General features: G+C 49.5%; 1 pseudogene across 1 annotated transcript; it reads right to left on the minus strand.

Moving 5' to 3' along the window:
- Positions 1 to 265: 265 nt before the first annotated feature.
- Positions 266 to 891, minus strand: LOC148593958 (cyclin-dependent kinase inhibitor 1-like; annotated as a pseudogene). Its single transcript, XR_015913608.1, has 2 exons — positions 466 to 891; positions 266 to 384 (listed from the first exon to the last, which is right to left on the minus strand). The product of XR_015913608.1 is annotated as a cyclin-dependent kinase inhibitor 1-like (transcript).
- Between the last annotated feature and the right edge of the window lie 10,432 nt (positions 892 to 11,323).

The following is an 11,323-nucleotide window of genomic DNA, read 5'->3' on the forward strand; positions in this document are numbered from 1 at the left end:
TTTTCTGCAGGTGCGGCCGACTCCACTGCCTCGCTCGCCTTGGGCAGCTTCCCGTTGGGCAGCCAGGACGGCGGGAACTTGCCCAGCAGTTTTTAAGGCTAGTCATCTCCCATTCAAATGATTCCAGTTGATTCCAATGACCCCATTCCAATGAAAGTTTTTGTGTGCCCAGAAAACTTTTCATCGCTGCTGCAATGAGTATTTTTCTGAGTGATGCCCCTAAGTGTCCGCAGCTTGTGCACATGGTTTTGAGTGTCGAGGCAACTTCGCAGACGTCTCTGACCTCCCCAGTGCAGAACAATCCTACGCTCACATTCAAGGAGTTGACATCTTTGCAGCAGCTTGCATATTCGTTTTTGACTCGCTTCTTTGCTGAGTAGTAATCTGCTTTCATTTCTCCCTTGTTTTTTCCCACTTCTTTTGCAGAAATTGGGGTTTCAGGACTATACACTTCAGAAAGAAGACCTGTCGGAGATGTCTGTCTTCGTTTTTTCCTTTCTGGGCTCCTCTTGACCCCTGTTTTCTTTGAAGCTTTGGATTTCTCAGTCAGTATCACCTGGGCAAAGTGCTGAATCTTGTCCTCCCTGCCCAGGGGCAAGTTCAAGTGCTCTAGGGGTCTCCAAGTGTCCCCCACCACACAGCTGTGGTAGAAGGCGGGCACCTGGTGGCCCTCCACCTCTTCCCACTGCAGAAGCCCCTCAGCTGGCGTGTCCTGGAGGAAATTGAAGTTCCACTTCTGCCGGGCTCCCTCGATGCTGCTGCGCAGCATGTGCTGGAAATCCTGCTGCAGCTGCTTGTGGTCTACGGGGCCAAAGAGGTTCCTCTGGGCATGGGTTGTTTTCTCTGGCTTCCACTCCATCTTTTCACCCTTCTGCCACTCTCCAGCAAGTGTATACAGCAGCGCTTCCATGAGCGGGTCGCGGCTGCCACCCCGCTGCCCGAGGCCAGAGTGGAAATCGGGGAAGCTCCGGGGAATTCTGGGGCAGCGGCAGCAAGAGCCCACAAAATCTTAGACACCCTGTCCTGCTGGGTAGTTAAACAAGCAAATGTCACCAGTCAGGTCCTCTCTAATCTGGCGCTAGATTTATCACAGGTGCAACACGCGGTGCTACAAAATAGGGTGGCTATTGACTTCCTGCTACTGGCCCACGGACATGGATGTTAAGACTTTGAAGGGATGTGCTGCATGGACCTACAAGACCACTCTAAGGCAATCCACCAGCAGATTCAGCAGCTGATGGAGCACACCCAGAAGATGCAAAAGGACGTGCGTTTCTTTGGACTGGATGGGTTGACAGATCTGTTGGGTATTGGTGGGTGGCTCAAATCTTTGCTTAAAACGGGATTACTGCTTTTGATTGTTATGCTTTTTATCCTGTGCTTATTTAGCTGTGCTTTCACATGCGCTAAATGAATGTTATTCTCTACTACCAATCAGGCCTGGCTAGTGCAAAAGAAAAAAGGGGGAATTATAGAGGAATGGTTAGTGAACCGAGCACATGGCTGCCCAGCAGGCCTGCTCAATCTGGGTTTTCAGGCTTCAGTGAAAGAACAAAGGGACTGCTGACTAGGGGATAAGGAAGTAGGCCAAGGTCAGAGGGAATAAAAGAGCTGTTGAACTAAAAGGCTGAGCTAAACAAGTAAGGGGAGGAGGTGTAAGGTTCTCAGTTACATCATTGTCTATCGATTAGGAGCCTGTGTAGTTACATCACTAACTGCCAGAATCATATAAATTTACTGCATGCAAGCTAATAAATGGGCAAGATCTTTTAACTCACATTGAGTGTGCGTCTTGACCCCAGCTGACCTCCTTCAGGATCTGATCAGTGTCTATAAGTACCTCAAGGGAGCGAGTGAGGATGGTGCTGGCCTCTTTCCAGTGGTGGCCACTGACAGAATTAGAGGTAATGGCCACAAACTGAAGCACCAAAAGTTCCACAGGAACTTAAGGAAAAATTTCTTAACTGTGAGGGTGACAGAGCACTGGAACAGGCTGCCCAGAGAGCTTGTGGAGTCTCCTTCTCTGGATCTTCAAAATCCGCTTGGATACAGTCCTGTGCCACGTGCTCTAGGTGACCCTGTGTGTGCAGGGCGGTTGGACTAGATGACCTCTGGAGGTCCCTTCCAACCTTAAGCATTCTATGATTCTATGATTCTATGGCATTACAGAGGCTTGCTTGAGGTGAGAGACAGCTACCACTTCCAGGATGGCTGGTATGTACAGAAACTACTCCTCCATGATTCCCTCAGCAGCACAATCTTCCCTCCTAGCACACACTAATAAGAGTAAACAAAGTGTGGAACAGAATAGAGACACCATGGCCAAACTTTGTTGAATTCCCTGTGGAGGTGGTAATCTGATGGTGCCGTGCGGCTGACAAGTGAATGAGAGGGTGGAGCGGAGTGAGGATCCCGCGGCCAAGCTCTGTTGTACTCCCTGTAGAGAGGGTGCCCTGGTCCTACCATGAGCTGATAAATCGCGTAGTATGATAAGATGTCTGGTGCTGAGCCAACAATGATGGCAGATTAGTCCCTTCCGATGAACTTTGCTCCTTGTTCTAATCTCATTATAACACCAATATACACCCGCTTCCCAAAAGTTACCCGCCTCCAAGGAACGACCATTCCTCACTGAGCATGCTCTCTAGATTTTTGATTGACTCGAGAGACTTTTAAACTAAACAGTAACGAACATAAGTATGACTAGAGTTACTCAAGCTCCACCTAAATGTAAAAGAAAATACATAAAAGATGAACTAAGGAGGGAAAGGGAGAGAAGGAAGACTCCATCATAACCTTAGGATCAGTCTACAACCTGAATCCCTTTCCTCCCTTCAGGTCAGGACATCGCCTGAGAGACTCCTGGAGACTGAGAGCCCTCTCCCATCTTCCTGGGTGGGTGATTATTGCTCATTTGTACATTAGACCTAGCTAAGAGCCCCATGCTATAGTAGAGAATTTCCTGTAAGGATATACGAAACCTGCTTGGTAAATATTGCAGTTGAATAAACTCGTGAACTTGTTTTGAAGGTGATTGCACCTGCAGTCGACAGATTGTTCATGAATCCGATAGTGCCAGTCGGGCCTATAGTTACCACAGTATTTGGTATCCCTGTTCTTTAAACTTTGAGGATCAATGGGAACACAAGGAGATTTATACCAAATCTGGTATAAAAAGTTATACCAAATTTGTCCTCCTTTCAGACCGCAACACCTTGCCAGTGCCCCTTCTGCTCCTCCTGGCATTAACAGCTCCTTTACAACTTTCTAGCATGTTTCCAGTCTGCCAGTAAAATATATTTGATTAAAAGTCTGGGAGAAAATATGAAGCAAAGTGTTATCCAATGTCCTTGGGACTATTTTAGATGTGCACACAGTTGCAGATAAGAAGATATTAGAACCTAATCATACCCTAGAGAGTCCAGAATGGGAGGACCAGAAAATTATATGAGATTATATACTAAGACCAGACTTCTAGATATTTTCTGATACTTTGCAGTTCGAGGTAAATTAAAGGATTTTCAGTCTGCACAAGGAAGTTTCTCAAGTAGGATACACCACTAATTAATTGTCAGTCTTTGCGGTTGCTCTAGGACGACAATCTGGACAAATATATCACTGTAGGAGAGCTCTGTTCCTAATGTCCTTCCTAGGCCACCACTGTTAACCATTGTCCAAAAACAGTCTATGGAGTTGGGTGGCTATTTGGTCTGACCCACACATTTAGTAGTAGATGCGCAGAAAGCCTTGTCAGCATAATTATGTTGAATCCTTACTTTCAGGAAGGCTCTTTGAAAGAACTGGCCTGTTTTACAGTAGCCTACACATTACAAAGGTCCATGGATTTGGAACTGAGTTGCTTATTCCTGACGACCACCCCTGTCCTCTGTGGAGTTGTTCTTGGTGGAAAATGGCCACCCGATGCACCAGCCATACCAGACGTTGCAGTAAGCATGTGGAGCAGAACAAAAGGCTATGTGGAACCTGCGACCTAAGGGAAGATCGACGGAGCCTGACAACAGCCAATCAGAAGAAAGGCTCTAGCCAATCAGATGAGACGGGAGCGCGCGTGTGAAAGGAACTGGTATATAAGGGACGGCTTTATTTCAATAAACCGTTTTTTTCAGGTTGATTCACATTGGATGGTTCTGAGCCCAAGGTTTTTCTCTCCTCAAATGGTGACCCCGATGTGATCTCCGGCACGAAGCTTCAAATTGAAGAGGTGCGTGGGGAACCCCGAAGGAGAGTCCCAGCTGGAGGACGGCTCAGTGGGACTGAGACAGGGACGAGTCAGAGGGTGGCCCAGGGACAAAGAAGAACGAACGTTGCAATGGGACAGCCTGTGAGGTGAGCAGCTGGGGCAGGAGATGGGTCAAGGAATCACAAAAGAAGAAAGATGCAATTGTTAGACTTCTCCTTCATATACTCTCTAAGAGAGGAATTAAGTACGATGAGCTTATGCTCCGGAACTTACTAATTTGGTGTCCAGAAAATGGGCTCCCCGCTGAACCAGAAAATGCTTTTGAAGCTGAAGTATGGGAAAAGGTCGGAGAAAAACTGTGGGACAGAGTAAGCAATGGTAGTGAAGAAGCAGAAAACGTAGTTACCACGTGGAGGTTGGTGCTATCAATCAACCTTGCAAAAAGCAGAAAGATCTGCAGCTGCTGGCGTGTTCGCCGCCCAGAGACCTTCGTCAGGGTCAGCAGCATATCTGGCTCATATTAGAGTATTTGAACAACCTCTTGTCCCGTGTCACCATCAGCACCCCAGATGGAGCAGCAGCTAGGAATGGGAGAGGAGAAGATGGAGGTTGACGAGCCCTGGCCGTTGTCTCTGCCTTCGGGAGAAGCAGCTCCTGAAAGAACTGTGGGAGCCGAAGGTCCAAAGGATCAGCCGCGGTGTCAGCAGCCCGATAGCAGCAGGACAACGTTTTATCCACCCCTACCGCCCTCACCATCTCCATCTCCTGCACCTCAGCCGCCCCTCACACCCCCGGGAGGTGCAGGACTGTTAATGGCTGCGCTCACGCTTGGGAGGAGAACAAAAAGCGGGGTGGAGGAGACGATGAGGGGGGTGGAGGAGCCGGGTTTGAAGGATATGATCCAAAGAAACACTGGAAATGAATTATTCAAAATGCAATAATAGAAGGGGAATTCTTTCCTAAGGCCTATACGGTAGTTATGGGGGGTCAAAATCAGCAAATCGGTGGGTGCCCCTGTCATGGGATCTAATTAAGGAAGCACGTAAGTCGTCGGTACAACAATACGGTTTGCATGGGCCTTTTATGCAAGCTATACTTAATAAATATTCAAAATAATAAATAATACTTAGTACTTAATAAATACTTAATACTTAATAAAATATAATAAATAATATATATGTTATGTATATACTATGTAATAATATATATAATAAATAATAACTATTACAATAAGTAATAAATATTCAAAAGGTACTGGGAGATTTAAATTGGGTAAGAGCAATTTGCGGTCTTACCAGTTTGGAACTAGCGCCTTTAATGAAACTGTTAAAGGGAGGAGAGGGTGCGGACGCACCTCAAGCATTGACAGAAGAGGCAGAACAAGCTTTAAAAACAATAAGCGAAAAGTCACTACAGCATATACATATCGCTAGGATCCTGACTATGATATTGGCCTTTTACTTATAATCCTTTTGCATTGATTATTCAGTTTATAATGAAGGGGAGACAGAGAGTTGTGGCGGCAAAATACTTACGGATGTCCAACATACTTGGCATCATGCAAACAGATTTTGCATAAAGTTACACAGATTTTGCATAAAGTTACACAGCATGAGGGTCTGTCATGGTTGGACAGTTTCTTAGGTGGACGGGAACTTCAGGATGGTTACAATTGTTAATTAGAGGTGCAGGGATGGTGTTGTTGATTTTTGTGTTGTATTCTGTTAATTGTGCCTTGCTTGTTGAAATGTGTGCTTAATATGATCGAAAAAGCCTTAAGGAAGGTTTGGCCGGTTCAAGAACTAAAAGGGGGAATTGTGGAGTCATTCTTGGAGGAAAATGGCCGCCCGATGAACCAGCCATATGAGACTTTGCAGTAAGCACGCGGCGCAGAACAGAAGGTTACCTGGAACCTGCGACCTAAGGAAAGACCGACGGAGCCTGACCAGAGCCAATCAGAAGAAAGGCTCTAGCCAATCAGATGAGACGGGAGCACGCGCGGGAAAGGAACTGGTATATAAGGGATGGCTTTGTTTCAGTAAACCATTTTTTTCAGGTTGATTCATATTGGATCGTGCTGAGCCCACGGTTTTTCTCTCACAGAGCTGCTTCAATCCGCGTTGCACACACAACCAGACCTCAGAAAGAGGCCAGGGAAGTGTGCTTTGTGAAACTATCCAGCTCAGTTAGGAGACTTATGCCACACTGTCCGTCTGCTTGATATGAACCACTGCAAATAAGACACTAAGGAGGTGGCAGATTAGGTTCTTGGAGATTTACAGCTGTGGTCTGGTCTGACAAAAACAAACATTGAAACAGAAGGGTGGACTGCATGAAAAGGACACTATTTCCCACACAAAAATGTTCACCGCAAAGAGCAAAGAACGCAAAGAGGTCCTTCCAGAAGAGGCAATCGTTCAGAAAAGAATTAAATAGCAATCATGCACATTTTAAGCCTTCCTTTTCCAAGGCTATAAACTAGACTATTGTGTACAAGAAAGTGAACACACACAAGTCTCAGTGAAGCCTTATAATTTCTCAGATCTCACCGCCAGCCGCAGTAAGAGAGGTAATAGTGCCAGAGACGAGGCAAAGATAAAGTTCTTGGCTTGATGGATCTGCCTGCCCACCCAGCTGTGCGCTCATGCATGTGTCTCTCCATATACATGCAACCTTCTATGTGTGCAAGGACATCTGGTAACTGCAAGCAACGCAGCGCTGGTGTTGCTCTCAGTGACATATGAAAAGGGACAGTAAAGAAAAGAATTATTTTGCTCTTCTGCGGTCTTATTAACCAGAAGGCAAAATCTTTAAAGCATGTTAATTTTAATTTAAAAGCTAATTTCCATGTGTCAGAAAGAAAAGGATTACTTACATTGTTGGTAGGTCTAATGACAGCAAATAGCTTTAAGGTAGCTGTGACAAAAGTAGAGGTCACAACTTGGTGGATTTGCGCGCACACCCTAGTAGCTCTAATCTTTGGATCAGTATCTTTGTGAGACTGCCATTTCCCCCTGTTGATATTCCACATTTTTAAAAAAATTACTGCTTCCCCTGATCTCTGCTAGTCTATCTTCAAGCAAAGCAGTGACCAGACAGGCAGTACTCGCAGCACTGGCAACACCACCATCAAGGCACTTGATGTCATCCATCCTTCTCTGTAGCTGTGACACTGTAAAATGCGACACGAAGGCGTAAAAGAGAAGGCTCTGTGAATCATCTGAAAGGAAGCCGCCTCTTGGGAATGCTGAACGAGCCCAGGTCCCTCCACGTCCCCTTCTGTGCCACAGAGCTGCTGCGGCACCTGAGCACCTCTGTGGCCCTGTGCTGGGCTCCGCCAGTCTGTCAGGCATCTTGATGGCGGGGAAAGCCCAAAGCCAACACTGCAATCCAGAGGAACTCTGCCAAGTGCCAAAGAGCGAGGCAAATAAAAATCTAGGCTGTTTGAGCAAGCTAGCCCTAGGGAAGCCATTAGCCAGGAAAGCACTCCCTGCCGGAGGCCAGCACATCTTCCTGCTGGAATGGAAGGCCTTGGCTTCTCCAGGGGAGCACAGCTCCTTCGATCGATACGGTGCTCTTATTTGTGCACATCCAAGGAGGGCTTTGCACCATTTTCAGCCCGGCGTTAGGCAGCTGAAGAGTGAAGGAGATGGAGACAGCTACTCCCATCCACCTTCTTGACCACCGACCAAAAACGCCCCCTCCGGGCGCTCAGAGACCTCGGCACCCCCCGCCACACTGCCCCGTCACCGCGGCGCAGCAGCCCCAAGGGAGCCAGGGCCTCTCATCGCCTCTCCCTTGGGGCTCAGGGCTGAAGACAGGCCACATCTTCAGGCCCCAGGGGTGCGGGGCAGGAAAGAAGGGCTCGCACAACACTTGATACTCAGCAATTCTTTTATTTATTGGCCCACGGTGGTTGGCTGGTCTTGGTGAACAGTCTGCAGATGGCTCCTTCTGCAGCCCCTTCATCGTGACGATCTGAGAAAGGGGTAGGAGAGGGGGAAAGGGGAGTGGAGGGAAGGGGGGAACCAGCTGCTGCATGCTGCGCCCATAGGTGTTCTTGGGCCACGCAGTCCCTCAGGTGGATCTTCTGCGGAGGGACTGGTGGCCGGGCGCAGCTGGGTGGCCATAGGGGGCCCAGGCTCTCCTGGGATGCCTCTGCCGAGGTGTTTTCCGGCAGGGCATCCCAGGCGCCAGGGCCTTCATGCAGGCCACCGTTGGTGGAGGTGGATCCACCTCCATGGGCTCCTCCTCAGGAAGAGGTGGATCCACCTCCATCTCCTCAGGGGTGTCTTGAGGAGGGTCGACCTCCATTGGTTCTTCTGGTGTCCTCCTCGGCCACATGATGTTCCCATCTACCATTCTCATGATCTTTTCCAAGAATTCTCTTCTTCGGAGTCGCCTCCTTTGGACACCCCTGAGGGCAGCAGCTGGTTTCATTTTCTGGGATACAGGGAAAAGGGCACGAAGCACCAAGCACCAAGCACTACACCACCGCAATGCCAGAGCCTCAGCGAGCTCGGGGCCAGCGCCAGCGCTCCCGCTTTTATAGGGGCAATGGCAGTGTTCTGGAACTGCGTCACAATGATACGTGACGTGACATCACAGGAACCCACCTCCAGACCACCGCTGTTGATGTCACGTCACGTATCATTGTGATGCACCCCCAGAACACTGCCATTGCCCCTATAAAAGCGGGAGCGCTGGCGCTGGCCCCGAGCTCGCTGAGGCTCTGGCATTGCGGTGGTGTAGTGCTTGGTGCTTGGTGCTTCGTGCCCTTTTCCCTGTATCCCAGAAAATGAAACCAGCTGCTGCCCTCAGGGGTGTCCAAAGGAGGCGACTCCGAAGAAGAGAATTCTTGGAAAAGATCATGAGAATGGTAGATGGGAACATCATGTGGCCGAGGAGGACACCAGAAGAACCAATGGAGGTCGACCCTCCTCAAGACACCCCTGAGGAGATGGAGGTGGATCCACCTCTTCCTGAGGAGGAGCCCATGGAGGTGGATCCACCTCCACCAACGGTGGCCTGCATGAAGGCCCTGGCGCCTGGGATGCCCTGCCGGAAAACACCTCGGCAGAGGCATCCCAGGAGAGCCTGGGCCCCCTATGGCCACCCAGCTGCGCCCGGCCACCAGTCCCTCGGCAGAAGATCCACCTGAGGGACTGCGTGGCCCAAGAACACCTATGGGCGCAGCATGCAGCAGCTGGTTCCCCCCTTCCCTCCACTCCCCTTTCCCCCTCTCCTACCCCTTTCTCAGATCGTCACGATGAAGGGGCTGCAGAAGGAGCCATCTGCAGACTGTTCACCAAGACCAGCCAACCACCGTGGGCCAATAAATAAAAGAATTGCTGAGTATCAAGTGTTGTGCGAGCCCTTCTTTCCTGCCCCGCACCCCTGGGGCCTGAAGATGTGGCCTGTCTTCAGCCCTGAGCCCCAAGGGAGAGGCGATGAGAGGCCCTGGCTCCCTTGGGGCTGCTGCGCCGCGGTGACGGGGCAGTGTGGCGGGGGGTGCCGAGGTCTCTGAGCGCCCGGAGGGGGCGTTTTTGGTCGGTGGTCAAGAAGGTGGATGGGAGTAGCTGTCTCCATCTCCTTCGCTCTTCAGCTGCCTAACGCCGGGCTGAAAATGGTGCAAAGCCCTCCTTGGATGTGCACAAATAAGAGCACCGTATTGATCGAAGGAGCTGTGCTCCCCTGGAGAAGCCAAGGCCTTCCATTCCAGCAGGAAGATGTGCTGGCCTCCGGCAGGGAGTGCTTTCCTGGCTAATGGCTTCCCTAGGGCTAGCTTGCTCAAACGGCCTAGATTTTTATTTGCCTCGCTCTTTGGCACTTGGCAGAGTTCCTCTGGATTGCAGTGTTGGCTTTGGGCTTTCCCCGCCATCAAGATGCCTGACAGACTGGCGGAGCCCAGAACAGGGCCACAGAGGTGCTCAGGTGCCGCAGCAGCTCTGTGGCACAGAAGGGGACGTGGAGGGACCTGGGCTCGTTCAGCATTCCCAAGAGGCGGCTTCCTTTCAGATGATTCACAGAGCCTTCTCTTTAACCTCTGTGTATTTTGAGTCCTTTGAAGAACGCCATGGGTTAGGCTTCTAGAAGGAAGGGGGGGTCCAAGGGAGATGGTTAAGATTCAAGCATTACTTCCTCCAAGCTCAAAATTGGTGCATACCTGTGAGTAAGAAGTCAGGCAAAGGGGCTGGAGACCTGCATGCATGAGAAAACAACTCCTGGCAAAACTCGGAAGAAAGAAGTGTACAAAAAAAGCGAGAGGCTGCTTGGGAGGACTAGAGGAATGTTGTCAGAGGGCACAGGGATGCAATGAGGAAGGCCAAGGCCTATTGGGAAATGAATCTTGCAATGGATGTGAAGGACAACAAGAAGGGCTTCTCCCAGTACACGAATAGTAAAAGGAAAACTAGGGATAATGTGGGTCCGCTGAATGGGCTGTGTGGGCCTTGATGACAAAGGATACAGAGAAATCAGAGTGACTGACTTGCTTCTTTACCTCAGGCTTTACTTCTAAGGTCAGCCCTCAAGAATCCTGCACCCTGGAGAGGAAGTGTGGAGAAAGGCAGACTTTCCCTTGGCTAAGGAGGATCAGGCTGGAGATCGTTTAGGCAGACTTGACACCCACAAGAGCTGAGGGAACTGGTGGATGTTATTGCTGGGCCACGCTCCATCAACTCTGAAAGTTCATGGAGAACAGGAGAGGTGCCCTGAGGCCTGGAAGAAGGCCAATGTCACTCCAGTCTTCAAAGAGGGTAAGTAGGAGGGCAGGGGAACTAGAGTTTAGTCAACTTTGCCTCCATCGCAGGGGAGGTAATGCAGCAGCTAACTCATCCTAGATGTCATCTCTGAGCATGTGGAGGACTAGAAGGTCATCATGTGGAGTAGTCCACCTTTTTTTTTTTTTGCCAAGGGGAAATCCTGCTTAATGAACCTGAGAGCCTTCTGTGATAGAATGACAGGTTGGGGAGATGAGGGCAGAGTAGTGCATGTTGTCTACCTTGACTTCAGGAAGCCTTTTGACACTCTCCACCATAATATCCACATAAGAAAGCTCAGGAGGTGTAAGATAGGCGAGGGGACAGTGAAGCAGCCTGAGGACTAGCTGAACTGGCAAAG

Source organism: Tinamus guttatus, unplaced genomic scaffold (genome assembly GCF_059628265.1).
Source record: "Tinamus guttatus ecotype Peru unplaced genomic scaffold, ASM5962826v1 Tinamus_guttatus_pri_ptg000315l, whole genome shotgun sequence".
NCBI lineage: Eukaryota > Metazoa > Chordata > Aves > Tinamiformes > Tinamidae > Tinamus > Tinamus guttatus.